The sequence below is a fragment of the Anser anser genome, assembly GCF_964211835.1.
Source record: "Anser anser genome assembly, chromosome: 6".
Taxonomy (NCBI): domain Eukaryota; kingdom Metazoa; phylum Chordata; class Aves; order Anseriformes; family Anatidae; genus Anser; species Anser anser.
Genome location: NC_139726.1, coordinates 26,686,847 through 26,702,615, shown reverse-complemented (window position 1 = coordinate 26,702,615; position 15,769 = coordinate 26,686,847). Strand labels below are relative to the sequence as shown.

General features: G+C 46.3%; 1 protein-coding gene and 1 long non-coding RNA gene across 2 annotated transcripts in view; one reads left to right on the top strand and one right to left on the bottom strand.

Annotated features, from left to right (window-relative positions):
* The window catches only part of PARD3B (par-3 family cell polarity regulator beta), a 536,941-nt gene that overhangs the window by 443,061 nt on the left and 78,111 nt on the right, over nucleotides 1–15,769 (bottom strand). The window contains exon 3 of the mRNA XM_083842794.1: nucleotides 1,492–1,592. The gene's annotated coding sequence lies outside the window, so the exon portion shown is untranslated. The remainder of the gene's footprint in view (nucleotides 1–1,491; nucleotides 1,593–15,769) is intronic.
* On the top strand, nucleotides 1,635–15,630 carry LOC310902018. The gene is made up of 3 exons (XR_014586409.1): nucleotides 1,635–8,952; nucleotides 12,292–13,070; nucleotides 15,000–15,630. It is a non-coding gene; the product is annotated as an uncharacterized lncRNA (long non-coding RNA).

Below are 15,769 nucleotides of genomic sequence, written 5' to 3'. Positions count from 1 at the left end.
GATTTGGTGTAGCTGATATAATGAGATCTATTTAAACAGGGGATGTTTTGCAGCTTTGAGTGTTTCTGCTCAGAGAAGAAAAAATGCCATATTTGTCCCATTAGGGTTAATTGTGAAAGGATGTAAATATATTCAAAGCCCCAAGGGCAGTTCTACATGTTGTCTGTATGAAAGAGGAGATATAAAGCTTGTTTTCTATCAAAACTTCTTTTCAGTTTTGCGACAAATAAAAAGAACCACATGCTCACATAAGATGGACCTGATTTTCAAAAGAGATGAGCAGAGACAACTCCACTTGAAGTCAAGAAGAGCTCTGAGCACTCAGAAAAATCAAGCCCTCACTTTGAAAAACAAGTCTGAGCTATATTCTCAGGAATGGCATACAAAAAAGTCAAGAAATCAAACATATCAAAATCAAGCCCACACTGACTCCAATGCAGGCAGAGAATCACTGTTAAAAGTGAGAAGGACTACTTTCAAGTGGCTCTTCTTAAACTATCTGTGCTTCATGGTGTTCCTGGGAACCCAAGATATCACAGGCTGTGGTTAGCTGCTCCCTGAGCCACCACAAAGTGTTGGCTCCTGTTTTGGGGTGGGTGTCCATCTGTTCTGGCCTCAGGGGCTGGATACCTGTTTACTATTCCACTTCATATCCCGTCCTCCTATTTTGTCTCCTTGGCTTTAAAAGGGGTCTTGCATCATATGCTCAGAACAGATGATAAAGCCCCTGTTTTGTGCTGAGAGCACTATTCACACCTCGGGCCAAATCCTCCTGACACCTGTTTAAAGTTTCATCCAAGTCCCCTCTCACTGAGCCAATACCACAAGTGGCATTTCACAGGCAGGACCAAACAGCACTATTCCGCAAAACAGGCTTTCATATTAGACTGACTGCAATCCAGATGCAACAACAGAGGTCTTCTTTGACGGCCTACTCATTTCTCACACAGGCTGGCCTGGGGATTGATTAGATTCTGGGGAGTTGCACAGGAGGTAGGTAAGAAGGATAGTCTGGGCAGCTATGGCCGAGTATTTCACATGTCCATACTAAAGTATATCGGTGGCATAATTCTGACAAAGCACAGAACTCCATATGCTGGCTGGGAGTTTCATAAAGTATAACACTATTAGGCACCCAGTTCTAATTTATCTTCCATGGGTACTGGGACTCTCACCCTTAAGCCCCTTTGAAATCACCTACAGTCCCAAACCAGCAAGGTGTGTGTGGGTCTTTATTTTAGATCTGTGCATTTCTGCAGTCGACAGCACTCCTGGGCAGATGATTTCTCTTACAGTTCACTAGAATGACTTTCCCAGCAGCAAATAATCAGCAGTATAGCTCATCTTTTCTGACAGGAGTTGAGCACAGAGATGGCTCTCCTCGGGCGAGCAAAAAAGGGATATAGAGGAATGAAAGTGCCATTGAGAAATGTGTTGAACAGAGAGGCAGCCTGTGTCAGCTCCGCACCTGGACAGACGCTCAGCACTTACCTCTGAGTGTCACTTCAGTAGCTCAGGTGTCTGTCTGCTGGCCTGCTATCCCTGTATGACTTGTGTAGATAGCCTCAGGACAGTTTCATTGTCCTCGTGTTCTGGAAAAATAAAGAAACAAGCACATGAATTAAATACACCATTATTTTTCTGCATTGAAATGCTGGACATTTGCAAAAAGATGAGGATGGCTTCCAAGTGCACCTCTTCACATTCATCTACATGGCAATAGCCCAAATCAGCTGAGTTTGGAGCCAGACTGTTTTCCAACCACCATGGCAGCAGCCAGAATTGATACATGAGGATGGAGGAAGCTGGTGTGGGTTAAAGATAACTTTGAGATTAACATGCTGGACTGGGTTTAAAAAACTGCAACAGCATACAGTTTCATTAATTACTTTTGCCAACGTTTTAGGAGTCCCACAGAGAACAGGTTTTCTGTGGACCTGGGAAGAGCCTTCATCTGTTAATGAGGAATCAGCACACGGGGATCGTAATCACTCATCCCCACACTTAATTTACATTTTCTGGAAGACTTAAAGAATGTGTTGTGTGTGTTGCAGTGATACCTGGTCACTCTTGTTCAGGAGAAGAATATTAGCAGCCTTTGGGGTAAGGGGCAAGAGAGCATGCAAAAGGCTCCATTAGGAACCAGAAATGGGAAGGAAGCATTTGGATTTCATTTTCCCTTCACATCTTGCCAGAATTTGGAGAGCTCCCGAATACGGTGCAATTCCTCGACAGCTTTCCACATCTGCTATGCAAGAAGGGTTATTTGAGGAATGGCTGGCAAAGCAGGGAGCACTTTGGTAAGGAATGTGTTTTGCAGAATGGTGTTTCGAGCTCACTCAAAGATTTTATTTTGTGTAGGAACACTCTCTGCCTGTGACGTTGATATGTTCCGGGTCATCTGCAGTCTACGCACGGGTACTGTCCTTTAAAGTGAAAGGGGGAAATGGAAATCACACAAATTGAGAGACTGTGGGGAGAGCAGAGGATATCTCTGACAGAGCCAGTGCTCAGCAGTATGCATAACTGCAAGAGCTGAAACTAAAGTAGTCTCAAGGTCCTTGTGAAATTAATCACTGCGCAAAGGGCCAAGGCAACTGGGCAAACGCTTTTGCGACAGCCTTCCTGCAGCCCTGGAGGGACTCTGGGAGCACACAGGGCTTGTTCTGGCCTTCTTTCACAACCTGGAGTCTGGGGGAATACAGTTGCAGGCACTGTCTCCTTGACGAAACACCAGTTTGAAAGTTGACTGGCAGAATGCAAATGAACTTCTGAGCCTTGCAGACCCAGCTTTGGCCTCCCTCCTGCTGCTAAGGATGAGCTTTTTGGCCTCTGCACAGCAGTGGTTTCATTGCTGCTTGCTGAGCTCCCTGCCCTGCTCATCATTTTCTTCTCTTCACTTGCTCACACAGAGCACTGTCCAGGACCTAGCCATGTAACCTGAGGGAGCAGCTGCAATGCCTTTCAGCTGCTTGTATTTCAGGGTGAACCTGCACCTTCTCCAAAATCTCCAAAACGGCTCCTTGGCTGGTAACTCCTGAGTTCTGGATCTCGTGGAGCTACGGGAGCAGGATCTGAACAAAAGATCCACTAATGAAGCAGCAAAATCAGGAGTTATGTCGGCTGACTCCTGGGGCTTGTTTAATTTCATTAACTTGATAGTAGATGCAATACCTCCTGCAGTAATTGGTATGTTGATCTAGTCCCTGAGCTCTTGTATGAAAGAGGAGAGCATAAGATCTCCATTTCATCCCAGAGCTCAGATGAGCTAGCCCTGTGCTTCACTCTGTTAGTGATCTTCAAAAGGCATTATTTATAAAAGTAGCTTTCTGGGATGCTGTTCAATCCATGCCCATTATCCATGCAAATTCCTCAAGCTGTATCGGGTTAGATAGCTGCTGGTATCATAGTTGGAAAACCAACCAACCTGCAGAAATCTTTGCTTAGTTCTTTACTGAGCACAATGAGGCCAGGATTAGTCAGTCAAGGCACTGGATTAGCACTGCTGGTAGCCATGGCAATTTCCATTTGTGTGACAATCCATGTCACCTTTCCCATTAAAATTCAGCTTAAAATACCTATGAGAATCCCACAGTCCTCTCTGAATCCCAGGAATATCACATTGCATCATTCAAGCTAGAATAAATCCAAACACATCTGAAGCTTTATTCAAATGAGGTGAAACCACAGTCAGTCCAATTAAAGAAGAAAAGCATTAAAAGCCTGAGAAACGAGCTGAGTGCATTCTAATTCTGTTCTCGGTCCACCAAATGGCTTGCCACGATTCATTTTGTTTCTAAGTCCTGCAGGTGCTTTAAATAAATAAGGAAGTTGTTCCCTCTGGTTCCTGTTTACTCAGTAGTTAAGCCTCCAAGCCAAGCTTTCACCTGAACAGAGAAGAACATTTCTGGCCAGGTCATCCGCCTGGCTGCTAAAGATGCTGCACGTGGCTGTTGAGGAAGCAAAGGCCAAAGCACCTACCCTGGCACCCCAGCCTGCTTATAGCCCCTTCTGACTTCCACATTCAGATTTTCAGATAAAAATCAGGGTTGGATAAAAATCTTCACCTCAAGCCCGTTGAGTTTTCCCTTATTTTGCATAGTCACCAGCCAATTATTGTAACTGTGCTGCCAAAATTACTCACGCGGGGGTGGAATTCAGACAAACTGAGCTTGCAGAGCGTTAGCGGTGTAAGTATGGAAGTGGAACAGGAGATGACGTCTTTCTGCATAAACTCCAGTCCTCCGCTCCCTGGTTGCCGACCCCCAGCTGAAGGGCAGGCACAAGCAGCTGGAGCCTCCTTACATCTTGATCTGATGCAGCTGTTTGCTGCTGACCCTGTGTGGCTGCATCCTTTTACAGCCAACGCCAGGTAGAGAGAAAAATATGAATTGTTGCTTCTGTATTTCCCATGGGAATTACTGCTTTAATTCAGTGTGAAAGGCCTCTGCTTCTGAGCCCTGCCCCAGCAAAAGATCTCTGTTTTGAAATGCATCAAGTACCTCCTGCTAAAACTCTGCACACGGGAGCTTCATTAAAAGATTGGAAGCACACTAATAGGATTGGCTTGATCAAAGCGTGTAACAAGCAAACACGGCACAAGCGTTTTTATTCCATTATTTTGTGTGTTGTAATATCCCAGTTTTCCACACTGGTCCTCTTTCAAGGAAGTGACTGTTCGGCATGGTGAATTTTTCTGTGTGGAAATATACCCATTAAAATTTAAGCTAAGGTTATACGTTTGTTATCTACCTCTGAGTTATATCTTAGGGTCACCAGAGGGGAAGAATGAACCTGAACCCTGAAGAATGAACCTTCCACATTGTTCCCTCCCCCTTCTGAAATACTTTTGCTCAGACACTGTTGGATTATAATGCTTAGAGATGCAGCACATGCATACTAAAAAAAAAAAAAAAAAAAAAGACATAAAAAGATGCCTGTGCACTTGGGGACTGAAATTATTTCACACCTGAGCTGGGGACTCCTTTTTCTATAGCAAGGAATCAGAAGATGCTGAGCATCTCCAAATGCCACGGCAGCCACCCGCCCTTTGGACAATGCCACCGCTTCTGCGGGGGTGCCTGTGGCCAGCAGCACCGCGGGCACCTTAGCCTGGAGCAAGCCAAGGTGACCCTCTTTGGAAAAGCTGCAACTGCCTGTGCCATTCCCAGAAACTATGGCAGATTTACCCCTGGAAGTGAGATCACAAATAAATTTGTTGGGTTTTTAGATATGTCCATCTCAACCCACAGCCCACTCTCTTCTCATGCACAGCCTGCGCCTGCCACAGTGCAATTTGCTCTTGTTTTACGCCTTGAATGTCGCTTCTCCTTCTCTGTGTCAATAGACAGCCTTTAGTTCTGTGATTCAAACATTTTCCCATGCTGTGCAATTGTGCATAAAAACCTTCTCCTCTAGATCTTTTGCTGAGATTATTTTTGTAGTTACATTGTTAGAAGAGTCTTACTCTCAACTATAAGATAAATAAAACAATTTTCTTGCCATCAAATTACCTAAACCTTCTGCCCTGACATGGGTGGAGTGAAATATGGACAATAAAAAAATGCGAAGACCAAAAATCTTTATCCTACATGCACTTCCATCAATAACTTAAATTATTCAGCTGTCCTCACATAGATCACGCTCACAAACAGTGCAGCTCTCAGATGAAGAGAGAACCTGGTGAAAATAAATTGATTTGAAAATATAATTGCTTTGTATATTCTCCGATATTTTCTGAAGCCCAGGACTGTCTGGACCACTGTGAGAGGCCGCAGAGCTGTGAATGGTTTTCCTTAAATCGCATGTGAGGTAGTGGGGAAGTTAGTTGATATGTTATGTACTCAAATGAAAGGCTTTTTTGAAACTGAGCTCAAGCGAACTGCAAATTCAAATCAGCAGGGTGCCGATGCCCTCTGTGCTTGCTGTCTGCCTCCTTAAGAACACAGAGTCAAAGACTTCCAACAGAGACATATGATCATCATCTCCTCACTGCCTCCTGCACTAGCAGGCACAGCGCCCCGTTGCAAAAGCCGTGCATGACTTTGCAGGACACTGGGACCCTCTCAGGCACATCGCCTCCCTCCTCCAACGCAACCACAGCCGCTCCCCGTGGCCCAGGCGCACTGTGCTGCCAGCAGCCCCAGTGGGCAGAGGGCCGTGCTGTGGTTCAACCACTAAATGCAGGTTTTAGACCACTGAGGGGCAGCTCCCACCTGCAGCGAGGCTAAGAGAGCACAGCCACAATGTGCCAGGTCACCTGAACCCCTGGTCTAGGTAGAGGCCAGCCAGCAGGCACTGCTGGGCCAGCAAAGAATTGAGAGGTACGTGATGGAGTCGTGGGACTTGTCCCCTTCCCTGGAGCCCATCCAGGACACCTCCCTGCTCTTTTAGGCAAGGGGGTAGGTCTAGTGGCTCCTGACCATGGGACAATTCAACAGGTGACTTGCAGGGTTGGTTCACCTGTCACCAGGTGCTGTTCAGCCCTGTTTTAAAGGCTGTGAGAAGAGCGGAGAACTTACCAGATGTGTCTATGTGATTAAATTCAGGTTAGGGAGGCCTACCTATGTCCATTCAGTAGTCACTGAGACACGTTAGCTCAAGTTTGCAAGTTGTCATCGACAACCATGATGCCTGAGGTTCTTTTCTCTGCAGTGTGCCAGCTAAGGGACAAAAAGAAAAAGCACCAAATACTGTAAATCTTCCCCCAAAACTGCAAAGGCTATGAATACTATGGGGGAATAGAGATGCAGCTCACAGAGGTGGAGGTATGGAGATGAAAGAAAACTCATGGCTTGCCTTCTAGTGTTTTGTCAGATAAATTAATGTTGGTCATACACAACTGCACGTCGCTTCTGAGTTTAGCCATATGATTTAGTAGCTTTTTTTAGTGATGCCATATGCACAGTCTGAAAAAGAAAGGCCTGGCAAAGCTACAGGAACAGTGTTTGTTTTGTGTGTGTGTGAGGGAGGGGTGGGTGGCATCCCTAGAAATTTTTATTGGAGCTGGGTAAATTATGCTATTGTATACTGAAAATGGATAGGAGATTGTATGCATGGTCTTAATTTGAAGTGTCTGTTGAGGCTTTGTATTACAGAAAGCTTTAGTTACTTCTTCAAGGAAGAATTAGTCTGCTTAAAAGGACATAACACATTCTCACCTATCACCATTTACAGACTGAACATGTCCAGAGCCAGATTCACTGGCAAGTATGTTTTGGCTATTTCACCCCTCCTTTGGTGACACAAAGCAGGCACAAGACTTTACAGCTGCTTTGTGTCACCAGAACAGTACACGTATGCTGCGCACAGGCCAGCACACAGGCATTCAGTGCAGACGAAATAATGCTTGGAAAAATAATTTTACAAATGATAAACTATGCAAAACTCTCTTCTTTCTGGCATTATTAATATCTGTGTAGTTACCAGACTGCAAATAAGTTTGAATCAAACGCAGCAGCACTTTATGAAAATAGAACGTATATATCACTGTACATTGTGTATAATTGGTGCCATTTGAAATGATGAAGTGCTACTAACTGATCTTCATAAAATAATACTTTGCATTTATATAGTGCCTTCCATCTGAGATCTCAGAGCACTTTGCAAACATTACCAAGTTAACTCTCTCTGAGCCCTCTGAGTTAGCTGTTGCTCTCCCCAGTCTACAGATGTGGAAAGCAAGGCAAAGAGCGATGAAGACTATACAAGAACTGGGGCTCAGAGGGCAGGCACTGCCTGACGGATAAAAACGCACACACAACCTTTCTGTTCCGAACAGAAGCTGCAAGCTTTCAGCACCTCTGAAAATCAAGCTACTTTAGTTGTTCTTTTGGATGCAAATGACCAATTTAGCTTAAATGATTTCTTCAAAGACCTTCAGGAAATGTGTAGGAGAACTGACAAAAAGGATCCAGAAAGCTTGGCTCTGGGCCCTGTGCTTTGGCTGAGGGACTGTTCTCCACTTACCGCCTGACCACTGCGACCACAGCTTGTGAAACCTTGTTTTGCATTCTTGTGCTTCCCCCCCTCCACAGTCTCCAGCAAAAAAATAAAAGCAGAAGGTGCCTGCAGCTTTCCAGGGAGTGCTGGAGACACCTCAAGGGCATAGGGCCTACTGCAAATGGGCAAGTTAGATGGTCCCAGCCTCACCAGATTTCTGAGGAGCTTCTGAAATCAGATCTGGTCAAATTAATCAATCTGGATAAAAATTCCCTCTGAAGAAATGATCACACTGATCTGGGATGGTCTGGCAGAACAGGGCCAGACACCTGCTTGCCAGTATGAGGATGGGTACAGGAACAGCAGCTGGAGGAGAGCTGGAGTGGCACCAAGCCATGAATCTGGTAAAATGCAGCCAAGGCACACATTCAGTTTAAGAAAGAAACTGGGTCTCGGCCTGCAGGGCTGCATTCAGCCAGACATCAATGTCACTACTTGGTGCCTCCCGCTCTCCATTGTACAGTGCCTTATTCAGATCATTGGAGGCTTTGAGAGGTGCCTCGCTTATTAAACTGGGTCAGGGACACAAAGCGCTGCTCAGCCACCTGGGGATAGTCCCGAGACTCCGAGGAGGCCTGTGGCTGGATTGCCCTCTCTTTCCTGGCCCTGGCATTGCCATGACTGCAGAGCTGATTCCCCCCATGCCCTGTGCTGGCACTGCCCCCTCTGTCCCAAGCCTGAAGGCAGCAGGAGGCCAGCGGGCAGAGGGATGCCGATCGCGCCTCCCAGGGAAGTGCTGGACGCATCTCCTGGCAAGTGGCAGCTGCTCCTACCTCGCAGCGCTGCACAGCAAGGAAAGATCCCTCCTCACCTGGGCAAAGATAAATGACACTGCTCCGGAGAGAGCGTGTGCACTCACATGGGGAATCGAGGAATAAAAGCCAATAGAAGAAAGTGAATTATAAAAACCAGTAGAGTAATATCTCTTGACGTGTTCCTTTCTACCACGCAGTAAGTACAGAACCTGCCACTCTATTTTTCCGTGGGACTTAATGCATTGATTTGATTAGCAACTTTGGCCTGTGCTTTCTATCTCCCTATCTCCCCTCTACCCTATTTTTTTAAAGACAATGCATTCATTCCCTTGTTTCCCAATTTATTGTCTGAAAGAAATATTTACCAAGCAAATGTGGAATGCATCAGAATGCTTTGCAGAGCTGCCAAGAGGTCAAAGGTCTAGAATAAAAATGATGCTGAAACAATAATTAATTAGCTGACATTCTCTTAGCAAATTTGCTTTGGGAAAAGCTATGGTAAATCAAGACAACAGGACAAAGTGACAGAAAAAATGAGTAATGATGGAAAGAGGGATAGGAAGAAAAAAAATCCGTATGGGCAGATTTATTCGCTTTGGAAAATGATCCAATCTTTCTCAGCCATTGTTCTGGCCCCTAAACAAAAATCTTCTCCAATAAATAATTTCAAGCTGTTTTCAGTGACTAAACCACAAAATGTTCCATCCTGAATAAATTCTATTTACTGCATGCAAAACCGATTAACATACTTCCAATGCATTTATAGGACTTCTGGTCTGCAGAGGCCATCTGTTCGGGGGAATTTCTGGAATAGCAGTATCATCTCTACAGCAGGACTAGCAAGAGGCCTGAAATCACCATACTCTACACAGCTGTATAGATTATTCGGGAGCTGATTGGGCAAAAGAGAATTTGTGTGACTCACTGGGCAAACATGTCATGTCTGCCTGGGCGGGGAACCTTCCTTCGCTTTTGCATAAGCAAGGAGGAGAGGAAAGGGTGGTGAGGGAAAGCAGTTGCTCTGGCTTCACAAACATGAATAATAATCCCTCATAAATGGGGCTGTTTAAGATGCCATCAATGTCTTTTTTTTTCTTTAAGGACCATCTTGTTCCAGCAGAGGTGGTGGTAATAGGTAGGGTGCTGTTTATCCAAAACAGTATCTAGTGATATGGAGCACCATCCCCTTTGTAATGGGAGGGCTGTGGCTCATCACCCCACCAATCTCCTAGAAAAGTAGCTCCAGGCAGAGGAAAGGAGTTTCTGGGAAGAGCTTTGCCTGAACAACTCCAGGGCATTCACCATGGCTGGTTTGCTCTTGCAAAGCTGATCTCAGCTGGGAGAGGCTCAGACCTCCCGGGTGACTCAGGGAGGCTCTGCTCCTCTCAGCCCCAGGTCCTCTTCCAGAAGAGGCCAACCTCTCTCTGTTGAGCTTGCAGGAGCCCAGCCTCAGGATGCTACAGTTGGCTCGTTCTCCCTTCCACTGGCCAATTCTCCCTTCCATGTTAAAATATCTTCTGTCAAAAACCAAAATGTTATGTCCCGAATCACCTGTTGCTTTATAACATGTTATCAAACCCTATCTGGAAACACTGTGCGCAGAAACTCCATGGGAATGCACCTGCCTTCCATGCTCCTTTCCTTGGAAACGTGACTCACCCATCTTCATACCCTGTGTGCACCTCCTAGGACAGGCTCACAGGATCTGGTGACCAACAAACGTACCAGGGGAAAAAGAGAGAGAGAGAATTGTACTCGTCCCCTAACTGTTCACTGAATTGGAATGAATTTGCCATGAAATTCCCGCAGATAGGTCATAGATACAGAGGCTGTACTCAGGGCAGAAAAATGCCCAGACCTACTAAGGCACCTGCCTCAGAGATCTGTCCAGATCTGTATAGTTTGTATTGTGATGATCAGGACTGAAGAGCACCAGAGGGAAGGGAAACAAAGGCTAGGGCCATCAGTCTAAGGTACCAGGATATTTGAGAGTTCCTAACTGTGTCTCCTCCACCACGGCACGCTGTTGATTGCACAGCCTGAAACTGGAGAGGAATGGGCGGTAAGTGCGCAGTACTGTGATGGCAATATCCTCTTTCATTGCTGCTGCCCCAAGGCAGAACTACCAAGCACTAGCTGGTATGCAACAGGCTGGCAGCAGCCAGAGCAAAGGACAGGTCTCCAAGTACTGGTGGCTGCATGCTTGCCTGCCAATGGAACTTTATTCAAGGTCACGCTTTCCCCCTGCCAAGGAAAGCAGAGGAGTCACACAAATGGTCTGGCCCTAGCCAATTCAAATCCCCAGCTTTCCTTGGAAGTGGAAAGCTCAGCAGCTGTTTAAGACACCCTGAGGATGACTGACCAACGTGCTGCAGGCTTGTTTATAAACTTCCTCCTATGCTTTGTGACAGAAAATGGATGTAATAAATACCATTCTGTGGAAGAAAAGCAAGGAATAGATAAACTTGAACAATGCTCTACATGGATATACAAAAACCTGCTGTGATTTGGAAGCTTAGATGTGCCCTAACATACTGCAATTATTAAGCGCCAGGTATTAGGAAAATCGCATCTGTCTGTATTGCACAGCTGAATTAGCTAGGCTGGTCTCATTATTCAATAAATAGGCAGCTTTCATGTATTTCTCAGATTTATACATGTGGTGATATTTAGAAAGAAGTTGTCAAAAGTATTTTTTCAAAGGTGGTGTTTAGAGCTAATGCAACCTACACAGGGGAAAAAGCAATCCAGACTTTGTAGGTCTAAAGGATGCGATTTGCAAAGCTGCCTCGGGACTTTCTGACATCCTGCTCCTATTCAGGATGAATGTATGAATTGAAAAATGCAGCAAGGGCTTGAACTTCTTTAGATTAGGGGGATGATCCTGCATCTTAGCTCAAAGAAGATTCCTGCAGAAGAGAAGGAGAGTTCTATATGGATTAGGGGCGCAAAGCTGGGCTGACAGGTTGGCTGTGTACATGTTTTTAAGTTTCAATATCCTCATTATGGCAATTGCAGATCTTCTGTCTCTCTCCCCACTAGGATTCCCAAAAGCAGCCTATTTTCACCTGAGTAAATATTCTGGTCCTGTCTTCATTTTCACACACGAGCGTTCCATTTTGTGCTAGAAGCGCACCACAGTAGCAGTACTCTGGGGATGCTGCTCTAATAGATTCACAAGGTTGACTTGTTTAAGTGGGATTTCATTGTATTACACAGAGGATTTTTTCCTAAGGATGTGATTATTCCAGGACTGATCCTACTGCTGTGATATGACCACTTTTGGCACTGTGCATGCATGGCATGGGATTAGTCTTCTGGCACTGTATAAAATGACTTAGACATGTTGTCTTACTTATTAGCATGTGGTATTGCAGATCATTTTACAAAGGCAACAGCTGCAACCATTACTCCTACAGTTATGTCATAATTTGGTATGTCAAACACCTCTATATAGTGCAGGCAAGAGGAACATTTATTCGTCTCACTTGTCAATACATTTATTTTCCTCTTCTTGTGCTTTTCCTTTTTGCAGTAGTAAAACAATCCACTCTCTCCATACGGCCAGCTTTCCTTGGAGCCAGTGAGAGGATGCAAAAGGAAAGAAACACAGAAACTACGGAGATTAGCACCTTGCAAGACCCTGTACAGGAGGGATTCACACAAATTAACATTATCAGTGCTATTGCTATCAGCACCGTAACAAGAAAGTCAGCTATTCTGTGCACAGCCTCAACCATTTACCACAGCCACATTTGCCATGCTCATTGCCAGTGACTTCAGCTGCCGGGAGCCAGGATCCCCAAGTGTCCAGCTCTGCGTGGAGGCTGGGGAAGGACTTGGCACAGGCCGCACGCTCAGCCCCACAGAGGGAAGCCCTGCTTGCAGCCAGCTAGCTCTGAACCACTGCTCGTGAGCCCAGGAAAAGTGTGCACCAGCCCCAGCATATGCAAACCCTGCCTGCCACGGGCAGGCTGGATGCCATTCAAATAGAAGCAGTGCACTCGGACAAAAAGGGGGGCCTTGGGATCACAGGGCACAAGCTGAGACTCCAGGCACCTTGGGTGAGTGCCGGGACACGACCTAGTTGCTTCTGGCACTTACACCCTGCCCTCAGCCTTTCTCCCAGCACCTTCCCCACAGCACAAGCTACCCAGGTCACAGGCTTGATGGAAAGGAAAACTCGCTGGTAAAAGAAACCTGAGATGACACATTTCTTCAGTTTCTGTTCAAGCAATAAAATCGCAGGTAGTGTCATATGTTCAGCACGGCCCAGCCTGGGGGCTAACACAAGGCGATGTCAGGAGCGAGGAGGTGGATATGAAGCTTTCCTCCTGCCCTTTTACAAACTCGGGTTCCCTCAGGAGCTCGGAGGCAACCTCTCTGGGCGAGTTCATGCAGCAGGCTGGCCCCACCGCAGCCCCAGCTCCTTGGGGCCCTCTTCCCGCTGACAACGCCCCGCACACAAAGCTCCGCCAAGTGCGCTCTGTGTGAGCACGTCTTCGTCCACGTGGGGAAGATGAGCTGGTCCCGGTGTAACACATGTGAAGGCCTTTACTGAGGCAGCCCATCTTGGCCTAAATGGGCCAAGAGCCTTCACAGATGCCACCCCCAGCAGGCCCAAGGAGGTGGCAACTGTGTGAGAGCAGTGGTGAGGGGCAGCTGGGGCGGCCCCGAGGTGGCTGCCGCTAGGAGGAGGAAGCTTCCTCGTGAAGAGGCTGCCCCCAAGTCACGTCTGCAACAGGCAGGCACTCTGACTTGGCGCTGGTGGGAGGAGGATTCAGCCTCGAGCCCCCTCATAGCCAGCCCAGCAGAAATCAGCCAAGCTGGCATTTTGCAGCAGTGCTGGCCCTTCGATCCCCTCCATCCCCCAGCTTATTTTTCTATTTGCTTTGACAGGAGGAAGGAGGGCAGATGGGGGTGGCGGAAGGTGATCCAGACTGCAACCTGCAGCAGCTGACATTTATATTCTCTTTTAATTAAATAAGCCCCAGACACATGAGTACATGCAAATTCCCGTGTGCCCTCCTCCTCTTCCTCTTAAAACCTCATTAGGGAAGAGGACAGCAATCAAACCAGGAATGCAGGGTTGCCTCTCCTCCTTTCAGGCTGTTGCCTGCACATCTTTGCCTGGACAAAGGGTCACTGCAGAACAACACAAGATGGCTATGGCTGCCCTTCAGCCTGTCCTCAAAAGGCAGTAGCAGAAATCCAGTACAATTCTCCTTTTCCTCTGCAATCAGTGTCCAACTCAGGGGGCAGCAGTCTGTGCATTCACACACTGGGCTCTGTTTTCCGGTTTGGTAACAGCCTGCACCATTTTTGAGCCCACATATCCACTGGAAGCCCCAGGTGAAGTAAGGGAACTTGCATTTGTGTTGCAGTGTCCTCCACTGAATAGCAATGCCTATGAGGCAAGAATCATCTTGCTGCAATGCTTCACGGGCCGCTGTTTGCTGCAAGGCACTTTCCTTGCAGATTCAAGGCTTTCTAGGTGTCCAGAGGCCGCCCCTTGCTCTACATACAAGTAAATGGGATCCCCAAGATCCACCTCTGCAAAAAGAGGAAAGCTCCATCTGCACAGACCCTGCAGATGACACCCCCCAACAGCTGACAGTGGCCAGGGGAAGGTGCAAGCAAACAGCAGTGTGTAGGCTCAGGACATGCCATTATTTCCTAGTTACTGTTTTGTGCCCTCTGGAGGTAATTCAGAGCAGTCATTACATTAAAATCAGGCTTGGGACCACAGCAATAGAGGTGTAAGCCCTTAGCTAGCTTTGTGGTGAACATACACAAGTGCGTGTATTTGTGGTGTTCTTTGTGTTTCCTGACCAGTGCAACTCATCTGGCTTGTAACCTTACTCATGCTTTTGTCTCATGGAGGTTCTTGTGGGGATGGGCCAAGAGACTAACTTCATCCAGTCTTCTCTGTAGGAAGTTCAGACCAAGTCTGTTCTCTTTCTTTCAGCAGGTGTTGCCCCTGCACACGGGAAACCCCCTCACAGGAGATGATGAGCAGCCGGAGGTAGAATAGAAGGATGCTCGCACTAACCTCTGGGGGGTCGGCACAGTGGAGAGAAAGTCCTTGAAAAGATCTGCCAGCATTTTTCTTTCCCCACCGGGGATCTCAGGGGAGAAGGCATGGGGTCACCGCCTCGGCTCTGAGAAGCTCTCCTGCTGGCCCTCCGGAAGCACTTGAGGGCCAGGTGAATTTATTTGCTATTGCATCCTTTTTCCTTGCAGATCTGACAGCTCATAATACCTCTGGTGCCTGACAGCCCCGCTCTTCTCCAATTGATAAATAATCTCTTTCTGATTTGAGCAACCAAGGAACATCTTGAGCCTGTCACACTGGAGAAGATCCATCAGTCTCTCGTGCCACAAGTGAGGTGTTTGAAAAATGCTGTTTGTGCAGCCATTCTGGGGTATTAATTCCTGGCATCCCACTTGTATTTTGATTGTTTCCTAAAGAACAACAACATATTTTAACTCTTTGCAAATGAAGCAGCATTCTGTTGTTATGGTAACTCAAGTTCTAAAAATACTATAAAGGAAAGACCACCTTTAATTGATATCACAAGAAGTTGTTATGGTAACTGGAATTTTAAAAGTAACTAGGTTAAACTCCATTTCTTTTTATCCAGAGCTTTGCATAAACAAATTCTGATTAAAATATCAGGTTTAATTTAATCAGTTAATTAATGTCACTAAATGTCATTTATCTTGTAAGTCTCATTTATATTCAGTGCAAAATTACCTAACTTGCTGAGTTCTAACTATTCTGCCATCAATCTGGTATTTTGGAGTTGGATGACTGTACAATTTATTTTTGGTCATGGAGCGGTTAAAAATGAACGCACTGCTTTTATACCATGTGAACGCTTTTTCCTGTATTTTTCCTCGGTAGCATGGGTTTAATGCCATCAGGTAATCCTGCCAGAAAAGTCAAGCGTGTGCTGTCTAAATGGAAGCACATGCTCTGCCGACTTCTGTAGCTGTCCTAAGCAAAACCA